This window comes from Eretmochelys imbricata, chromosome 3 (genome assembly GCF_965152235.1).
Source record: "Eretmochelys imbricata isolate rEreImb1 chromosome 3, rEreImb1.hap1, whole genome shotgun sequence".
NCBI classification, from domain to species: Eukaryota; Metazoa; Chordata; order Testudines; family Cheloniidae; genus Eretmochelys; species Eretmochelys imbricata.
This window is the reverse complement of record NC_135574.1, coordinates 100060942-100080032: the sequence shown is the minus strand read 5'-3', so window position 1 is coordinate 100080032 and position 19091 is coordinate 100060942. Positions and strand designations below refer to the sequence as shown.

Here is a 19091-nt window from a genome sequence, read left to right as displayed (position 1 = left end):
CACCTGTAGACAGCCATGTGCGGACATTAGTACAGACAAGGCCATGGGAGTGGGTGACTGGAAGTCTCTTTCCTGAATGAAAAGGAGTACTTGTGGCACCTTAGAGACTAACCAATTTATTTGAGCATAAGCTTTCATGAGCTACAGCTTATGCTCAAATAAATTGGTTAGTCTCTAAGGTGCCACAAGTACTCCTTTTCTTTTTGCGAATACAGACTAACACGGCTGCTACTCTGAAATCTTTCCTGAATACGACTGCAGAAGCCACTGTTCTGCTAAGGCTCCTATAGCACTTTGCCAGCCTGTATCCCCCAGTATCTCTCTTCTTTCTCCTTTGAGGCTAGACTGGGCCCCTCACTCCAGTGGGTACCTTCCCCAAGGCATTAAACTCAATGCAGTTTCAGACTGGAGAATAGGAAGGAAGGGGAGAAAAGGCGGAGCCAATTCTCATGACAGACATAGGACTCAGCCAATAGATTTGTAGAGGGTGGCCTTCGGCGCTGATGGTGGTCTCTGAGAGGTAGGGCTTGCGTGAGGGGGCGGGATTAATGGGGCGTGGCAAGCGTGGTCTGGGGTGAAGGACGGATGCTTGGCCGTGTGGAGGCGGGGCCTGAGGAGGAATGGGCGGGGCTAGGAAACGGGATGGGTCGGGGGGCGGTTGGGTGGAGCGAGAGGCCCTGATTGAGGAGGAGGGGGAGGCGTGACCAGGGGTGGGCGGGGCCGCGCGGGGATTGGCCGGGGCGGGGTTTCGCTGGGGTTATGCTGACGGCTCCGGTCAGGGAATTTCAATTTCGGATGTGGCGGAGCTGAAGGCGGCGGCAGGTAATAGCACTCGCGCGCGCTGGGGGGGGGTCTGTTCACCCTCCCCTCCGAGAGCTCCCGCTCGGGGCGGCGGGCGCGAGCTGGGCGCAGGAGTGACAGGGGCAGGTGCCGCGGGGCCCCGCCCTTGGGTTGGCTACCTGGTCCCTGGGCGGCCGGGGTCCCCGCGGCTCGCTGGTGTCCTTGCGCCCGGCGCGGGCTGGAGGGTCTGGGAGGACGCTGCCCCTGCAGGCCCGAGCTGGGTCGGCGCGGCCGTCAAAGCCTAGCGGCCCCTGCCTGCCTGTGGCAGCGGCGGGGGTGGGGGGGGGCGGCTCTTCCCAGGGCGCTTGTCCGCCCCGCAAGGGCGCGGGGAAATCCGCTGGAGGGGGAGACGCTGTGGGCGGCGCTGTGCGATGCGCCCGGCCTGCTCGCACTGAAACCCCCCCGGCACTGGGGAGGCTCGCCGCTCACGAAGTAGGGCGGCTGGCGTTAGCGTCCCTCCCTCCCACCGTCCCAGGGGGGCTGCTGCCGTGGCTCGGTGAGACACGCACCATCCTCCTGTCCTTTAAATCTCCCTCGTGTAGATTCCCGCGGGCTAGGCGCCCCACGCACAGCAGAGACGCTTTACTCTGCCCCCCTTAGTCAAAAGCAGAAGAGCTGAAAGCCTGGAAACTGACCCCCTAATTGCTCTTCATCTGCATGGGGTGGTGACGACTTCCGTATTTAAGCCTAGGGGCCTTTCTCGACCTGTGAGCGTGTAGAGTATCGCCTGTGTTTGTAAACCTTGGTTTTTGTAGTTATAACAGCAAAACTGATTGAGAGACACTAGTTGCTTATTAGAAATCTCTGGCTGAGGTTTGCTATCCTATTCTAATTTCAGTACTTGTACATCTATCTGCACTGGTGGGTCTCAAACTTCCTGGTCTGATTTTTTTTTGGGGAGGAAAACCAGATAATCCCAAACTAATGCAAACTGCCCTGAATCACTATGAAATTTTGCAAAAAGAAAAGGAGGACTTGTGGCACCTTAGAGACTATCAAATTTATTTGAGCATAAACTTTCGTGAGCTTGTGCTCAAATCTGTTAGTCTCTAAGGTGCCACAAGTCCTCCTCCTTCTTTTTGCAGATACAGACTAACAGGGCTGCTACTCTGAAACCTATGAAATTTTGGTAGTCTGTATCCTTGGCATGAATAATGTGGGACAGCAAAGTGGGAAGCAGGGAGATACTCTTGGACCACCACTCTTTCCATTTCAGCTGCTTCTTTCCAGCCACTCCTTTTAACTCTTTTCTTTCTTTCAGGTTTGCAGGTAGAGAACTGTGACCCTCCACTGAAGCTGTGTGCCTCTGGTGCCTGCTGAGAATGCAACTGACTAGGATTGTACAGTCCTTATCAGTTTCATGCTCTATAGGCAAAACAATTCAATGCAGAGATCAGTGCCTCTCTTTGTCTACATGTCCTGAATATTTGACAAACAAAAGTTTGGTAAATAAAAGGTAGTCCATTAGTCAAGGTGTGCTAGCCAGGTCTTGTCAGGTGGGAGCCAACTGGGGTTGATTTAGTGGCCCCCAGCTCCTTACCTGCTGGGTCTGGGTGTAACCCTCTTACTTCTGAGAAGCATGAACTTCCTTTGGTGGAGCAGGAGGTAATCCCAGAAATGGACATAACTCTCAATAATAAAGCAGTACTTTTATCTAAGCAGGGCAAACCTTCAGTCTGTATGATGGTTAATAGCAGGAGGAGACCCCTATGGGAAGTTAAACATACACATTCCCCAGCAATAATACAGTGTCTCCTGTCCAATGCGTAAATATACAGATCAGTGCTCTCTGACCTGATTAAGCATTCCGTGATTCCTTGTCTGACTTCTGTCTCCAAGTTTTTGCTGCAGTCGTTGATGCGAGTGTGTGCTGTGAGCTCATTTACATCTGGACGCTCTGTTCCTGATGTTGCTGGGTTGGTCTGGACCTTCTGCCTCAGTCCAGCTGTTCTTGGGATCAAGCTCCTTCATTAAAGCTCCCAACTCAACTAAGCTGCTCTCTTTTTGCACCAAAACCTCTTAAAATGTTCTCACAGTGGTAGCATATTTTTTTAGCCTGTGTCCTTCGGATCAGCTGATTGGCTCAAGGTCATTCCTCTCTCGGGCTTGGTGATACTAACAGTCCATCCCCCAATTCAATATATAACAAATAGAAGAAAGGAAAAATTGATAGTAATATGAATTGGAAGCTAGGCATTGTAGGAAATTGATAAGGGAAACGAAGGTGAAAGCTATGGCCAGCAGAGTTAAGTTTAATAAGGAGTTTCCTAAAGTGTATTAGGAACAAAAAAATCTTAACAATGGTATTGGTCCATTACTAGAAGAAAGTGATAAAATTATGAACAATAATGAAGAAAAGGTAGAAGTGTTCAATAAGTATTTCTGTTCTGTATTTGGCAAAAAGCCAGATATTGTAGTCATATCGTATGATAATAATGAACACTTTACGTTCCAATAGTAACTGAGGAAGATGTTAAATCACGGTTACTAAAGTTAGATATTCTTAAATCAGCAGGTCCAGATAACTTACATCCAAGAGTTTTAAAAAAGCTGGCCGAGGAGCTTGCTGGACTCTTAATGTTGATTTTCAATGAGTCTTGGCACACTCTGAAAGTTCTAGAATACTGGATGAAAGCTAATGTTCTCCTAATATTTAAAAAGGTTAAACAGGATGACCTGCCTAATTAAAGGTCTGTCAGTTTGACATTTACCCCAGGCAAGATAATGAAGCAGCTGATAAGGGACTTCATTAATCCAAGAATTAAAGGAGTGTTATGTGATTAATGCAAAGAACCATGGGTTTATGGATAATAGAGCCTGTCAAACTAACATGATATAATTTTAATTTAATTTCATTTTTTTTATTTGGATGAGATTACAAGTTTGGTTGATAAAGGCAATAGTGTTGATATAATATGCTTAGACTTCTATATGGTGTTTGACTTAGTACCATATGAGATTTTTGATTTAAAAAAAAAACTAGAATGATATACAGCTAACATTGCATACAGTAAATGGTTTAAAAACTGGGTAACTGATAGGTCTCAAAATGTAATTGTAAAAGAGGAATTGTCATTGAGCAAGTATGTTTCTAGTGGGGTCCTGCTGGGATAGCCTCTTGACCCTATGCTATTTATGTGTGTTCTTCCAGATCATTGACAAAAATGTTAATCATCACTGATAAAGTTTGCAGATGACCAGAGGATGATAAACAATGTAGGGGACAGGTTACAGACATGGTGTGATCTGGATCGCTTGCTAAATTGGGTGCAAGCGAACAAGATGTGTTTTAATATGGCTAATTGTATATGTACGCATCTGGGAAAGAAGAATGTAGCCCATACTTATACGAGGACTCTATCCAGAGAGGTTATTTTATCTCAGTGTTTGGCACTGATGCGATCAGGACAATACTGTGTCTAGTTCTGATGTCCACAATTCAAGAAGGTTGTAGATTAATCATTCTCATAGCTCTTCTCCAATTTAAGGAGTAGAGAACATGCATGTAGTGATTGACTCAAAGAGCTGAATCTATTTAGCTTAACAAAAAAAATGTTAAGGGGTGACATGATCAGTATAAAGTCCCCATATAGGTGACAAATATTTGATATTGGGCTCTTTAGTCTCAGGGCATGTGTTCTCTAGCCACGTTAAAGCGCTGCCATGGCAGCGCTTTAACGTGGCTGTATACTGTAAAGTGCCCATGTAGACAAGCACTAACAGACACAGGTATAATGATCCAATGCATGGAAGCTAAAGCTAAACAAATTCACACTGGAAATAAGGCATCCCTTTTCACAGTAAGGGTAACTAATCATTGGAACAGTTTACCAAGAGTCATGGTGGATTTTCCATCACTGGCAATTTTTAAACAAAGATTTCTTTTTTTGTTAGATACGCTGTAGTTCAAAAGGAATTATTTCAGGGCAATTCTATGGCCTGTGATACACAGGAGGTCAGATTAGATCTCTCCTGAAGTTACTGGCAGCCAATCCATTAAGGGTTTTTTGGTTGGGAATGACACTCTTTCCGATGAAAGTCTCTATCTGTTATCTATCTCCTGTGTCTATCCTGGCCTCTCAATAGGGGAGCGGAACCAGAAGGAACTCCACAGGAGAGTACCCTCCACCACTAGCCAATCACAACTTTTGGGGCGGGCCTTTGCCTCTTCACATTGAATTCCACTTTGAGATCTCAGTATGTAGTAATGCCTAATTTATAAACTTGAGCGTGACCCCATCTGTCTCTTACATACTTAGTTTGAGGACTTCTGGCCTACAATATTACAAAGCATATGCTACCTTAGCTCAACCATTGTTTTTAGACCATAAGTACTGTAATGCTTTTAACCATAAGTACTATAGTACCAAAAGGTCAGATGGGGGAAGTTCAGAACAGAGGCCTGAGCCTACAGTTTTTTCACTGATGGAACTCCCACTGAGTTGAAATTATTTCCTACTTATGCACACACAATAACTTATATTGACTTAAGTGTAATAAGACTGGACTTAAAAGAGGATATTTTATTAAATCATAATCTTTGAGGACCTTTGAATGTCATAAGGAGCGATTGATATTTTTTTCTCGGCTCTGATGTGTAGTTGATGGACCATCAGCAAAGAGTAACTTCTGAAACAAAGTGAACAAACAGTAGCAAGTTTGGTACATTTGGTTGGCCAAGGTGCTCAAACTTTATGGTGATGGGTGACAGAGAAGCTTATATCAGGAGTGGTGTTCATTTTGTGGATAATTTTTAATTATGGGCTGTGCTATAAACTTACAGATATAGTTACAAGACAAACTTAGTGCCTGAATTAGGGTTGCTTCCCTGGTTGCCCAATACATATGCTATAAGACTTGAAAACAAAATGTCAGAAAACTAAAAATGCAAAATGAAGGTTGACCTTCTTGAACAAAGCAGGTACAGACTACTTTGACTGTACTTGGGTAATGTTCTTTGCATAGAGAGTAGAGTAAACTTGCACCACAGAACACTGACTTTATATTTCATATCAGAAAATTACCCCATTACAGGGTGTAACTGAGTGTTGTGGTACTTTGCCCACCCCTGCTCTACCAGATGCTCAGTACAGTGAGCTGTTTTAAGCTGGCCCGCGAGCTCCCGCTGCGGAGCGGGGTCTGCGGCTTGCCCTGCTCCAGCCGGGGTGCTGGACTGGGGGGCGCTCTATGCAGCAACCGGAAGCTGTGGCATGGCCCTGTTCTGTCTATGTGCTCCAATGGCCCCCTCCAGCACTCCAATGGGAGCTGCAGGGACGGTCCCTGCAGATGGGGCAGCGTGCAGAGCTGCCTGGCCGTGCCTCTGTGTAGAAGCTGGAGAAGAGACATGCCACTGCTTCCGGGAATCGCTTGAGGTAAGTGCCGCTTGGAGCCTGCACCCCGAAGCCTCTCCCCACGCCCCAACTCCCTGCCCCAACCCTGATTTCTCTGTCCCTCCCCCCCGCTCTCCAAATCCCTCAGTCCCAGAGCACCCTCCTACACCCCAAACTCCTCATCTGGAGCCCCATCCCAGAGCCCGCACCCCCTCCCATACCCCATCCCCAATTTTGTGAGCATTCGTGGCCCGCCATACAATTTCTATTCCAAGATATGGCCCTCGGGCCAAAAAGTTTGCCCACCCTTGTGGTAGAGTGTTGGGTGTATCATGAGCTTGGAGGTAAGTCCTGTAGACATTCCAAACATTAGGCTTCACAGGTTATAGCCTTTGGCGGTTCCCATAAACGCCCACTGAGGCTGATAAAATGATAAAGGATTCCTTTATTTTGGCTGTCGGAAATAAAATTTGCAGTTACCCTTGGCATGATAGCTTTAAGTTTCAAACAAAAGATAAACCAGCTTTTCTTAAGTCAGTTTCTAAGGGCAGGCCAGTGCATGGATAATAGTCTCTTTTGGGCCTCCTCCTCTTGCATGTGGAATCTTACATATTGTACCTTCTGTTCCATTGGTAATTTGATAAGATCCTCTGGCAACTACAGTAAAGCAGTAAGAAATGTTAAGGTATTGCTAGCTTCTTTTAATGTGATTTAGCAGTTGGAAGCAAGAAGAGGCAGCTCCACATGACCTATTGACCACCAGTAACTACTCTGTAGACCATTGGTGTTGCATGGACGGAACAGAGGGACATGGTGGAGTATAGGAATGGTAGTTCTGGTTTAGAGTGGTGATCATAACTGATAAAGTGGCATTGTTATAGAGAGCAAATATATTATGGACCTGACCCAACTCCTTATTGACATAAAAAGGAAAGATGGATTGGACTATATAAATAAATTTGTGCTTTTATATCTCTTGAGGAGACAGATACAATTGAAGTGTTATGGAAAGATAAGGTAGTTTGATTTTCTGTATTTCTTGTGAGCAGCTCTGCAGAGGCAGAGATGGGCTTGGTATCTTTTTTAAGTAGTACAACCTTAACTTTTCGTTTCCTGGTCTGATATTGTGAAGCACTTGATGTGAAGCCAGTGTAATTAACTGCAGCCTGAATTCCAGCTTCACCTACAGGTGAAGAAGGTGCATGTCTATCCCACCATGTTACATAATCCAATGTTACTCCGTCCTGAACTGCTTATTAAAAAAAAAAAAAGGGGGGGGGGGAAGGTAGTGTGTGGTGGCACTTCCAGTGAGATTGTTGGATGTTGGGGAGAGTACATGCAAAAACAAAACAAATACGTTACTGATTTATAAAACAAGAAAACAGTTGTTCATTTCCCCCACCTGTGAGCTGGATTGCACCTCCACTTTTGTTAGCACAGGAGACTCAAATCTAGGGGATCTTTGTAAGCTCCCAGATGAGGGAGCCGCAGTTTTGCACCTTTTACCTTTAACATCAGATGCTCCCCCAGTGGTACCATGAGATTTTTTGGGGCTGGGATGATAGGGAAGGAACTTGTCTTAGCACAGTTGAACCCATCATCTCCTGTTGAGCCTGTTAATATCAATGCAGAAGTCTGAGAACTAGTGCTGTTTTGAAACGGCATTAATTCCCATTGGATCCTTCCATAGTTTCTGCTACAGCTCAGCCATAGAGGATTCTGTCAATAGTTGAAAGGGGTTCTTCAGAAGCCTTGCTGCCAAGGGGCTGGGATATAGTAACAGTGTGCAGGGACTCTCTGGGACTGCAGGTTCCTTTCGTTATGTATCCTGAGGATGGTTTGGGGTGACTATTTATTTATGGTACCTCGCTGCTCCACTTTGAAAAGACAACTTGACAGAAAATCCAGGGTGAGCTTCAGGAAGTTTCCTGTTCCTCTTGTCTTGCTCCTGGAATTATTTTTGCAGGAAGATTTGATTTGATCCTCTGACTTTAATTTACTCTGCTAATCTTAGGTAATACAGCATTTTTGGTATGCAAGGTCATTATTTGGAGACTCTCATGCATTTCACAGATGCACAATAGGACGAATTAAGGGCACAGTTTGAAGGCAAACCCTGAATTGCCTTACTGCTACAGATTTAAGTCAGTTCCTTTGCCTGTCTAACATTGTCTCTGTGGCTTAGTGTTTGCAAGGCACCAGTTCTAGAGAAGTGTTCTTGTTGCAAAAGCTACCCTGTCACCAGAAAATAAAAATAGAATTTTAAAAACCAAGGAAATGTCTGTACTGCCTGAAAGATCAGTTTTGACTAAAATTACTTGCATTGATGACAAAGCAGAGTTTAACCAAAATATTTATTGTTCAAATTACTCTGTAATTAGTAATATTGTAAGGCTAAATGTAACACCGGGTTTTACTCAAAATCACTATCATCTTATTACTGTGGCTTGAAAACTACAAAGAATAACCATGGCTTTCTTTACAAAGTGGCCTGGATTGAAAACTTGACTACAGTGTTTTAAGAATGTAGGTTTTTATATATTTTTAATAGTATTCTTCAGCATAATTTTAAAACACATGATGTGATCTCTTACCACAATGGAAAACTAGAGCAGTTTTTCTTTTTTTTAATTGAAGTTGCCTGCACAGTACTCTTATTCTGTCTATGGTCTTTCAAAACTTGCAGCAAAAATATCTATATTTTATATATTGATAACATGCAGTGCTTTGAAATGTGAGGCTCTAGCAAAAATAAACTTGTCTTTTCATACAATACTTTAGACATCTCACACAAATATACAATATAATCTCCTTTTTGGTTTGAATTTTGATTTTATTTTTTTTTTAAGAATTGTGCAACAGCTAGCTATAACATTTTACAGTTTTTTACAAACAAAAGTGAACTTTGTTTTCCCTCTGTTGGGAGGAAGTTTGCTTTCAAGTCTTTCTACTCCTTCCTTGTTTTCTTCTCTCAAACACCCTATCTTGTGGTCACCCTTCTATTTTAAACAAACTTGTGTTTGCTTGCCAATTGCACAATTACTATTCCTGTAGGTGTTTACTACTTAAATTGAAGGAATGTATAATAATTAATCAGCTGTTGAAGTTATTGGTCTGTAACCTCCAGATCGGTGTCCTATTTCCTAAATAGCTTCAGTGTGTACCATTTTCAAATTCTCTGGTAGCGATGGAATTCCCCAAAACAATCACCAGTGCTTCATTAGTTCATTTAGTATACTGAAGTGACTTTCATATGACCTGACTAATAGTAATATGTTCTAGTTAACTATGTAGTGGTTAACGTGTTCGTTCATATAAACTGCCTAGGGAGGTTGTGGAATCTCCATCCTTGGAGATTTTTAAGAGCAGGTTAGACAAATACCTGTCAGGGATGATCCAGATAATACTTAGGCCTGCCATGAATGCGGGGGACTGGATTAGATCACCTCTCAAGGTCCCTTCCAATCCTATGATTCTATGATTTCTGATTCTGAGTTGCAATAACACTATCCTCACTATTTTTGACATATTTTTTCCTAAATGGTAGCTCAAGGCAAATAACAAATATCAGCCACATTATCACTAATCCTGTCTCTATTAGTGAACCTACTCCTTTCTATGCCATCTTGCTTTTTGGATACTTTCTTTGGTTGGACATTGTCCCATTACAACATGCATCTGATATGAACTTATTGCCTGTAACAGGGATAGTTAAAAACCTGGTGCCATAATCTTCATACTTAGATTAATGCCTAATCTTAAAACTGCTTTGGGTCCCCTTCTCAGAGGACTCCTCTCTTAAAGTGCCTATAGTGGCCAGGCTTTGAAAGAGGAGGGCTTTATGATAAACTTAGTCACTTCTTTGTTCAGCCACAGTGATGGCAACCGACCAATGCATAATGCTCCTTTTTTGCCCAGGACTGAGCGTGCTGCTAACCTAGATTTCAAGTGACCTAACAGGAAAACAGTTTTTACACTTTTGGTACTCAAGGTTTAATTATTTCAAGTTTTTGTTAAGTATACTTAGTTATTTGCAGTGCTGTAGCCATGTTGGTTCCAGGATCTTGGCGAGACAAGGTGAATGAGGTAATATCTTTTATTGAACAAACTTCTGTTGCTGAAAGGGACAAGCTTTTACAGAGTTCTGTTTAAGCTTGAAAGCTTCTCTTGCACCAACGGAAGTTGGTCCAAAAAAAATATTACCTCATCCACCTTATTCTCACATTTTACTAGTTGAACATTTGCACTTAATTGTAGAGAGATAGAAGCAACTAATTACTTCCCTTGGCTATATTTCATGGTAGGTTTTTCTGTGTTTTTTTTAATATGTATTATAGGGATGGTGTGAGTGGTGTGAACAGATGACAATTTATAGAGTTAGCTGAGATTTCTGTATTTCCAGGATTTTCTGATTGTGGTAATTACTTGCAACTTGAAAGACCATTTTATTTTTTCATTCGTGCCTATTAAATGTGAGCAGGACAAAATCCCTGAGGGTATCTCAATGTTTGCTTTCTAATTCTGTTCAATAAAGAACTCAACATCTGGTATGAAACATTAAAAAGCCAAAAGAACTCTTTACCATGGTTTGATTCATAGAGAAGTATCTTTTTTTTTTTTTTTTTTTTTTTTTTTGGTGGTGAGTCTGATTTCCTAACATCCTTCAGAGAATTAAGGGAGTTGATTTAAATTATGGGATAATTGCAAAATAGAATTTGGTTACACTACCTCTCATACTTGGATATTATAAAAAACGTTGCCAATAAAGTGCTGATAATACAGTGTCTATCATTCAAATGTAGTAAAGGTTAAGCTGTATGTAAGCTATTCCTGAGTTCACTGGCATTTTGAATCCTGCTCTGTAGAGTGAGAAAATCCTTGGGAAGGAGAATGGGGTAGCTTTTTAAAAATTGCTATAGAACCTTTACCTTACACAAGAGTCTATCAGAAGGGACTTATTTCAGAGTGGTAGCCATGTTAGTCTGTATCAGTAAAAACAACGAGGAGTCCTTGTGGAACCTTAGACTAACAAATTTTATTTGGGCATAAGCTTTCGTGGGCTATAGCCCACTTCATCAGATGCATGGAGTGGAAAATACAGTAAGCAGGTATAAATAAATATACAGCCCATGAAAAGATGCGAGTTACCTTACCAAGTGGGGGGTCAGTGCTAACGAGGCCAGTTCAGTTAGGGTGGATGTGGCTCATTCCCAACAGTTGACAAGAAGGTGAGTATCAACAGAGGGAAAACTATTTTTTTATAGTGACTTAGGTTCTCCTTCTATCTTTATTTTCATTCCTTTGGATGAGATGTTTAACCCATTACTAAATATGGTAGCAAACCACAAGCTTTTGAGCTAAATAGGACATGGTCTGTGTGGTATTGAAAGTAGAAGCTAGAATATTGTCCTTAGGCTTTCAACCACAAATATTTTGGGTCCATACCCATTGATAACACTAATTGCAAACTCGCTCATAACATCTTGAAGACCCTCTGCTTTAACTTATGCTAGCATGGTGAATGTGTAGTAAATAGAGAAGTTAATGAGTGGTGGAAGAATGGCTTTTAATTTTATCAGTTCCTTGAGAGACATTTATTGTATGGTCCATGTGTGACAGACATCACTGTGCCTTCTAAATGTTTTTACAAAATAAATTCTCCATCTTATAAAATGCAAAACATAAGGAAATACTTGGTAATGTAGTTTCTTCTAAAGTGTCTCATTTTGCCTTAGCTTTTGGGATACACTGACTCATTTGCCACCTCCATTTTGAGTATGTGGTAAAATCTCATATCTTTCCTGAAGTGTGGAAATTCTGATATTAAACCCCTGTCATCTAAACCTATATTTAAGTGATCTAATGTTCTCATGGGGAAAGTGTGTTAATTACTGCCAAAATATTAACTTTTTTGTGTACTGGGAGTGGATGGTTCATGGGGTTTGCTTGTAGAAGACATAATACAAGCTGTAACTTCAAGATCGCTGGTTTAAAAACCAGACCAGTCTGGTAGTGAACCAGTTAGTCATTACCATTTGATGGGCCAAATTATGTGTAATGGGTTGATGGAGTCAGTAAGTGGATGGGGGCGTTCACATGAAAAACGACCATCATAACTGGAACTAATTCGTACTTTTATTTGCAGTCTTCACTAGAGGCCAGGGAGTAAATGCTACATGGAATAGCCTCTCACTTCAGGAGAAGATAGTCTAAAGTTTATTTCAACCCTGACATATAAAACATCAGTACTTCTTCATGTATACAAAAGACAAGACTTCTGTCTACAATGCTTTCATAAATGTTAAATTAAACTCTTTTTAAACTAAATACAAGTGTGTATATTAGGGTTTTTTTTGTTGCGCTGACCCACTTGTTAGTCTTGTTTAATTTAATTTTTCTTGGCAAATCCATGAGCAAGGACTGATTGATCGAGTTGGGTCCTGAGCTAGCTAGGAAAAGCTTCCCACTTACTACTGGTGAGTGAGTTTTTAAAGCCCTGCATGTAACTACGCAAAGTCGAATACACTTATGCTGTTTCAGTAACTTCAAAGACATGCCCAAATTTCAGTTCTGGCAGACCAAAATAAGTTGTACGTTATATTTAGAAAAAACTAGTGTGTAATAATTCCAGATTCATAGAATCATAGATTAGGATTGGAAAAGACCTCAGAAGGTCATCTAGTCCAACGCCCTGCTTAGAGCAGGACCAACCCCAACTAAATCATCCCAGCCAGGGCTTTATTAAAGACTTGTATATTGATATCTGAGTGCTGCTGGATTGTTGGGCCATGTGTCACTTTCAAAAAGTGCAGTTTCTCTACACCTCTAAGACCTGTCTATTCATAGGTTTCCTTATGTTTTAGACAGTCTTGATTTCACTATCTCAAAACTCAGACATCCCCCCCCCCCCCCCCAGGCAACTTGTACCATGAGGATGGTTGATTTACCATAATATTCCCCAGCTGTTGGAATAGTATACAGTATGATGAATATGTTGAAAATACAAGTCCTATACCATACGTACTGGTGTTTATAACTTTTGGAACATGATCGGTTTTTAATGACTGAATTTCTCAGTCACTGCCATGACACCCTATATTTCTAGTTTCAACTTCTCTATGGCCCTAAACATTAATCTGTTGACTGCTATGGGGATATTCATTTGGCTGGTAGACTGAAAAATGCTACTATGCTGATCGTTGTAAATTCAGACCTCAATGAGAGAAAACTTGGTCCTCTCTAAAGGATGGTAGGCATCAGCTTGCTTCCATTTCTCATGTCTGAATTTAGAGATGTTTGCTTTGTTTCCGTAATGTCTCTTCTGTGTCTTTATACCAGTTAAAAATTGGATAACTTCTGTTCAGTGCTTCTGTAAGTATGTTGGGTATGACTGTTAAATCGAGATAACACAATTCAGATGTAAAGTAGGCAAATGGTTTTGGCAAATATTTTGAGCATCTATGTAAGTAAGTGCTTTTTAAAGTGACACACACCACTGGCAGAATACTTAAAGTCTGAGAGGTTTTTTTTTTTAATTGTGTTGGGAGCAGTGTAATGGAAGGATGATTGCATGAAAAATTAAAAACTAAACTAGGCAAAATACCACAAAATAGACTCCAGCGAATAGTGGCTAAGAGGCACTGAACACACCTGCCTACGTTTTAAATGTTTATCATTTTGATTCTTCATTTGGAAAACTGTTGTGGATGATACATGAGGATTCTTTATTCCATTGATTGGTTGATACATTTTAATTAATTTTTTTAATTCTTAAGAATTTTTAATTCTTTAATTCAAGCATAGTTTCAGATAAATAAAGTAGTAAATTTATAGAGAGATCTATAGATCAGTGTGTATGGCTATGAAGGCAAATCTGGTGTAAAGTTAAATTGACTGACTAGACTTTCATAGCGCTTATGAAATTATTAATTTTAACAAAAGAGAGAACTTTACAGCAAAGGATAACATCTCTCAAAAAGAATGGATTAACAAACACAGTCGTACAATTAAGATCAAATCTGTCATCCATAACTAATTATCTTAAGCAAAGATTCTACGCAACCCCATTTTTGTAATACAGTGGATTAAATGTAGAACTACACTTTCTGAAACCTTGAGTCTTGTCTGGTGACACACAAGGGTTGTAATGGCCTTCACTGTGTGTACTGCCATCCATTAGAATAATGGAGCTAAAACAATTCTGAAAGAAGGCATTTTAATATAGAATACCTCAGGTCCATCCATAGTTCACTGCGGGGTGTGGAACTGGGCAAACAAGTGGATTAAGATTAATGTATGAGTAAGAAATGTCTTTTAATAGGTGACTATTAAAATATAACTTTTTTTTTTAGCTGTCAGCCTCTTCGGAGAACTGAAAGAGCTTGGCCATTTGGCTTTAAAACCCTGCTGACAAAAATCTAGAAACTATAGGGGTTTTTCATAAATAATCCAGAATTTGGCTGGGCATGAAAAGGTCATGCCCCCCCTTCTGCCTCTTAATCAGATCATTTAAAATGTATAACCTTTTTTGACCTGCCTCTGATGGAGCTAAAGCCACAGAAAAGAAATCTTGTGTTCTTGGAAGGTAGTTGCCCTGATGGCTGAATCTGCTTTCAGGATTTGCTCCTTTTCTGTCATTAGACAGACAAAATAATAGTGCTGCCTTTATTCTATATACTTGTTTCTACATGTAGGGAGCCTAAAACTTACTGATATATAAGTAGGAAACATTATTATTTTGCTTCCTTTTCTATATGGGATAACTTAGAGTTTCCAGCATTGGGAGTCCAGGCATTAATATCCAGATTTGCAAGAGTATGAACACTTCAGACCCTGACTCACCTCCCCCTCCCCTCCCCGCCCCCCATTACTTCTAATTTTCTTTCTGGCAAAGAGTATTGTTTTGTAAAATCCCCTGTTAAAGTTTCCTTTGTAGTGTACTTTGTTTCTTTAAGATCATATTCCAGGCGGTTTACTTGCTGCTCGTTCCTGGAAACTCTTGAATCTGAGGCTGACGGTTTCCCAGAAACTACTGTCTGTTCCTTAAGAGACAGGCTTTCTACAAAAAAGTTTATCTATATACCATTGTGGTGGGTCAGATAAGTCCTATACTGGCAATGAGGCTGTTAATTAGGCAGATAGGCTCTACACTGGCAAGGAGAGGCTTGAGGAGATCCTGTGGACCCAGATGACCCTACCCGCTATATCGGACATGGGGAAGGGCGTTAGAAGGAGGAGACATAGCCCAGTTGAAGGCTGACCAGAAAGGAGAGCAAAATTCTGCTACTTCCACAACAAGGGAAGCCTGGTCCCAGCCAAGAGTCTAAGGCAGCTTGCAACCTGGATGAGCCATTTGGTGGATGGGATAGCTAGACCCAGGAAGGTGGACAAGGAGGGACAAAAACCTTGAGCAGAAGTGTGGGTCCTGCTGACAAATCCTTGGATGAGCCTAATTTTTAGTTTGTTTTTCCTTTTTGTTTTGGACTCCATGGCACTGTATCTGTGAGGGGTTGGGGACACCTGACTGACAGGGATCTCCAGCAGGGGAGTTGTGAAGCCTGATGAGCCACAAAGAGATGCTGCATAGACAACCTGGTTGCACCTATGGAGGGCCAAAATAATTTATTGTAAAGACAGAGGGCTCAAGGCTCTTTAAATTAGGATTTAACCATGTGGTGTTGGATTTTGTTAGTTCAATCTAATACCCTCTAAAACTATAGTCAAGACAAGGTAAGCTGTACTTTAATGTGTATTAAGGTAGTCCTGTTGAAATCTAGGAAGATCATAGGCTTTAGTGGGATCAGTTAGCATGTGTTAAGAATATACACTGCCTTGTCTACACTAGAGTTTTAGAACATGTTGGCTAACCCCTTCTAAACTCTCCTTCAAGGTTCACTCTTCCACTGCCTAGATTTCTGTAGTTTGAAACAATCAGTCCTGTCTGTTGTCCCCCTTACTCTTCCACACTTTCTACTTACCCCTCCTAAAGGTAGGCAGAGAAGATCGTTTTTCCACTTATTTGGAAAACGAAAAGTGTTTTGTGTATTTTTTTCAGTTGCTCTATCTGAAGCTGCTTCTCTACCTTCTCTTTAGCTGGCACCAGGCTCCACCTTTCTGCATGTGCTTTTTTGTGTTTGATTCAGTCACTCCCCCCCGGCCCCCTTCAATCCCCTCTCAGACTAATGCTTGACATGTGCATGTTGGAGTGGGAATGTAAGGGAGAGCAGGACTGATACAGGATGCTGATTAGTTATTAGATTGTGCACAAATTCTTGAATGTGGATTACACAGCTATGATACAGAGATGCAATACCTTGGAAAAGAGAAGCAAAAAAGTTTCATACTAATTATAATCCTTTACCAGTGTGTAATACATCATTATGTTCCATATTTTTCAAGTATAAGTGCAGAGAATGCTTGACTTTGAACAGTTCTATTTTATTTTATTTTTTTGCCCTAATGGATTCCATTATACTATTACTCTGTCATAGTTTGTTTAGAATGTAATTGGTATTTTAATAAGTATATTGAACTCCTTTGCTCAAGTTCCTTGCCGAGGATGTTGAACTAAGCTGACTCATTTTTCTACAAGGCAGAACAATGTCAATCTGGTATATGTACAAAGATAAGCAAAGTTACAGGTAGCTGTGCAATTCATATTCACTTCTTTATTTTCCTGGAAAGAGCATGAACATAATGCAATGTTTTTGTTATTATTTATTATTTAAAATTATTTATTTATTTAAATTATACACACAGACATTTGTTGGAACAGGTAACAAAATGTTCTTAGTAAAATAGTAAACGCTACTGTAATGAAAAATCCCATAATATGCATTTCCCAATGCTCACATCAGTTGAGTTATTACACTTGATGTTCCTTTTTAGAAAAGGGGGAAAAAACTGTAGTATGCCACATCACTTCAAATTTTCTAGCACTAAAGTCATAATGTACAACTCTCATTTTTTTAAAACTGCTTCCCAAAACTTCTGTGCCAAGACTATTTTATGTAGTATTTTTGGAAAGCAAGCCACTAACTACTAGTCAATTGGGCTGGGCGGTTGGTGTAGTAGCAAAATATGCTACCGCATGGTAGGGGATTGCAGCTACAGATCCTTGTGGTACATTTCATAAGTATGGCTCTGTATAAATAACAATAATGGTCCACTACTTTTAGTCTGGTAGAGTCCAGGAGTGAAGGGTAAGGTAATGTATTCAATTCCTAGGTCTAACCTTATTTACGTTGCAAATTATGTACATTTGAACAGCGAATTTGAGTACCTGGATTTTGGTGAAAAGCTAGGTTTGGAGATGGGAATCAGTCTGCAGTGATAAGTGAGTCAGTTTTAAGTTATGTGCAGTATTTTTAGCCATGGAGACTGTTAACTTGGGCATTTCATGTTTAAAGGTCCCGGTCGTGGAACTAGTGGTTAACAGGAGAATGTTCCGAGTCGGAGCTGGAAAAACAGCTCAGTAGGGGGCTCGCTTTAAGTTGAGTCCTTTGAGGCTAAAAAGTCCAGTTTGTGTGTCTCCTGCTGTAGATTGTCTATGCAATAGCAATATGTGATCTAAACTCACTCTAGTTGCAGTATGTATAGAATTTTTTTAGATTTATTTTCTCTAGAATTTGAGGCTAAGAATTGGACTTTGATCTCTTACAAATTATCTACTTAACTTTATCCAGGCTAATTGCCACTTTCTCATTTCTTCCCTCCCCCATGCCGATGAAGCAGGAGAGAAAGAACAAGTTAAATTAGTATAGCTGTCATGATCATATATCCAAACTAGAACCATCAGGGGACGCTGCTGGTATTTTTCCTACACCTATTCCTTCTACTTATGTTTACTATTCTGGGTTCCTGGGTGGCTTTTTTTAACTTAATGCATTTTTTTTTCCCCTGGTCTTTCCTCAGAGGACTTTTTTCCCTTTATTTTATGATTTAGATAATGACAGAGAGTATGCTTAAGTTTGCGGATGATACCAAGCAGGGAGGGGTTGTATGTGCTTTGGTGGATAGGATTAAAATTGAAAATGATCTGCACGAACTGGAGAAATGGTCTGAAGTAAATAGGATAAAATTCAATAAGGACAAATGCAAAGTACTTCACTTGAGAAGGAACAATCATTTGCACGCATACAAAATGGGAAATGACTGCCTAGGAAGGAGTACTGCAGAAAGGGTCTGAAGGTTGTAGGGTCTGAAGCATAATGGATCACAAGCTAAATATGAGTCAACAGTGTAACACTTTTGCAGAAAAAGCAAACATCATTCTAGGATGTATTAGCAGGAGTGTTGTAAGCATGACATGAGAAATAATTCTTCTGCTCTCTCCACTCTGATTAGGCCTCAACTGGAGTATTGTGTCCGGTTCTGGGTACCACATTTTAGGAAAGATGTAGACAAATTGGAGAAGGTCCAGAGAAGAGCAACAAAAATGATTAAAGGTCTAGAAAGCATGACCTACAGGGGAAGATTGATGATAAAATGGGGTTTGTTTAGTCTGGAGAAGAGACGACTGAGAGGGGACATTAAAAGGTTCTTACAAGGGGGAGGGAGAAAAATATGTTCTCCTTAACCTCTGAGGCTAGGACAAGAAGCAATAGGCTTAAATTGTAGCTAGTGCGGTTTGGGTTGGACATTAGGAAAAACTTCCTGTCAGGGTAGTTAAGCACTAGAATAAATAGCCCAGGGAGGTTGTGGACTCTCCATCACTGGAGATTTTTAAGAGCAGTTTAGACCATCACCTGTCTAGGATGATCTAGATAATACTCTAGCCCTACCATGAGTGCAGGGGACTGAACTAGATGACCTCTCGAGGTCCCTTCCTAAACCATCACGAAGTGCAGAAAAAATAGCAAATACGGCAGGCGACCGGCTTGGCTTAACAGTGAAATCTTTGGTGAGCTTAAACTCAAAAAG

General features: G+C 41.0%; 1 protein-coding gene across 4 annotated transcripts in view; it reads left to right on the top strand.

The window, feature by feature from the left end:
* The first annotated feature begins 762 nt into the window (after positions 1-762).
* EPB41L2 (erythrocyte membrane protein band 4.1 like 2) overlaps positions 763-19091 on the top strand; it is a 243547-nt gene continuing 225218 nt past the window's right edge. For 2 of the 4 annotated variants that reach the window (XM_077813040.1, XM_077813035.1), the window contains exon 1: positions 763-822. The gene's annotated coding sequence lies outside the window, so the exon portion shown is untranslated. Of the gene's footprint in view, positions 823-15783; positions 15900-19091 lie in introns of those variants that run through there. The other 2 variants (XM_077813038.1, XM_077813037.1) reach the window with 2 other exon arrangements.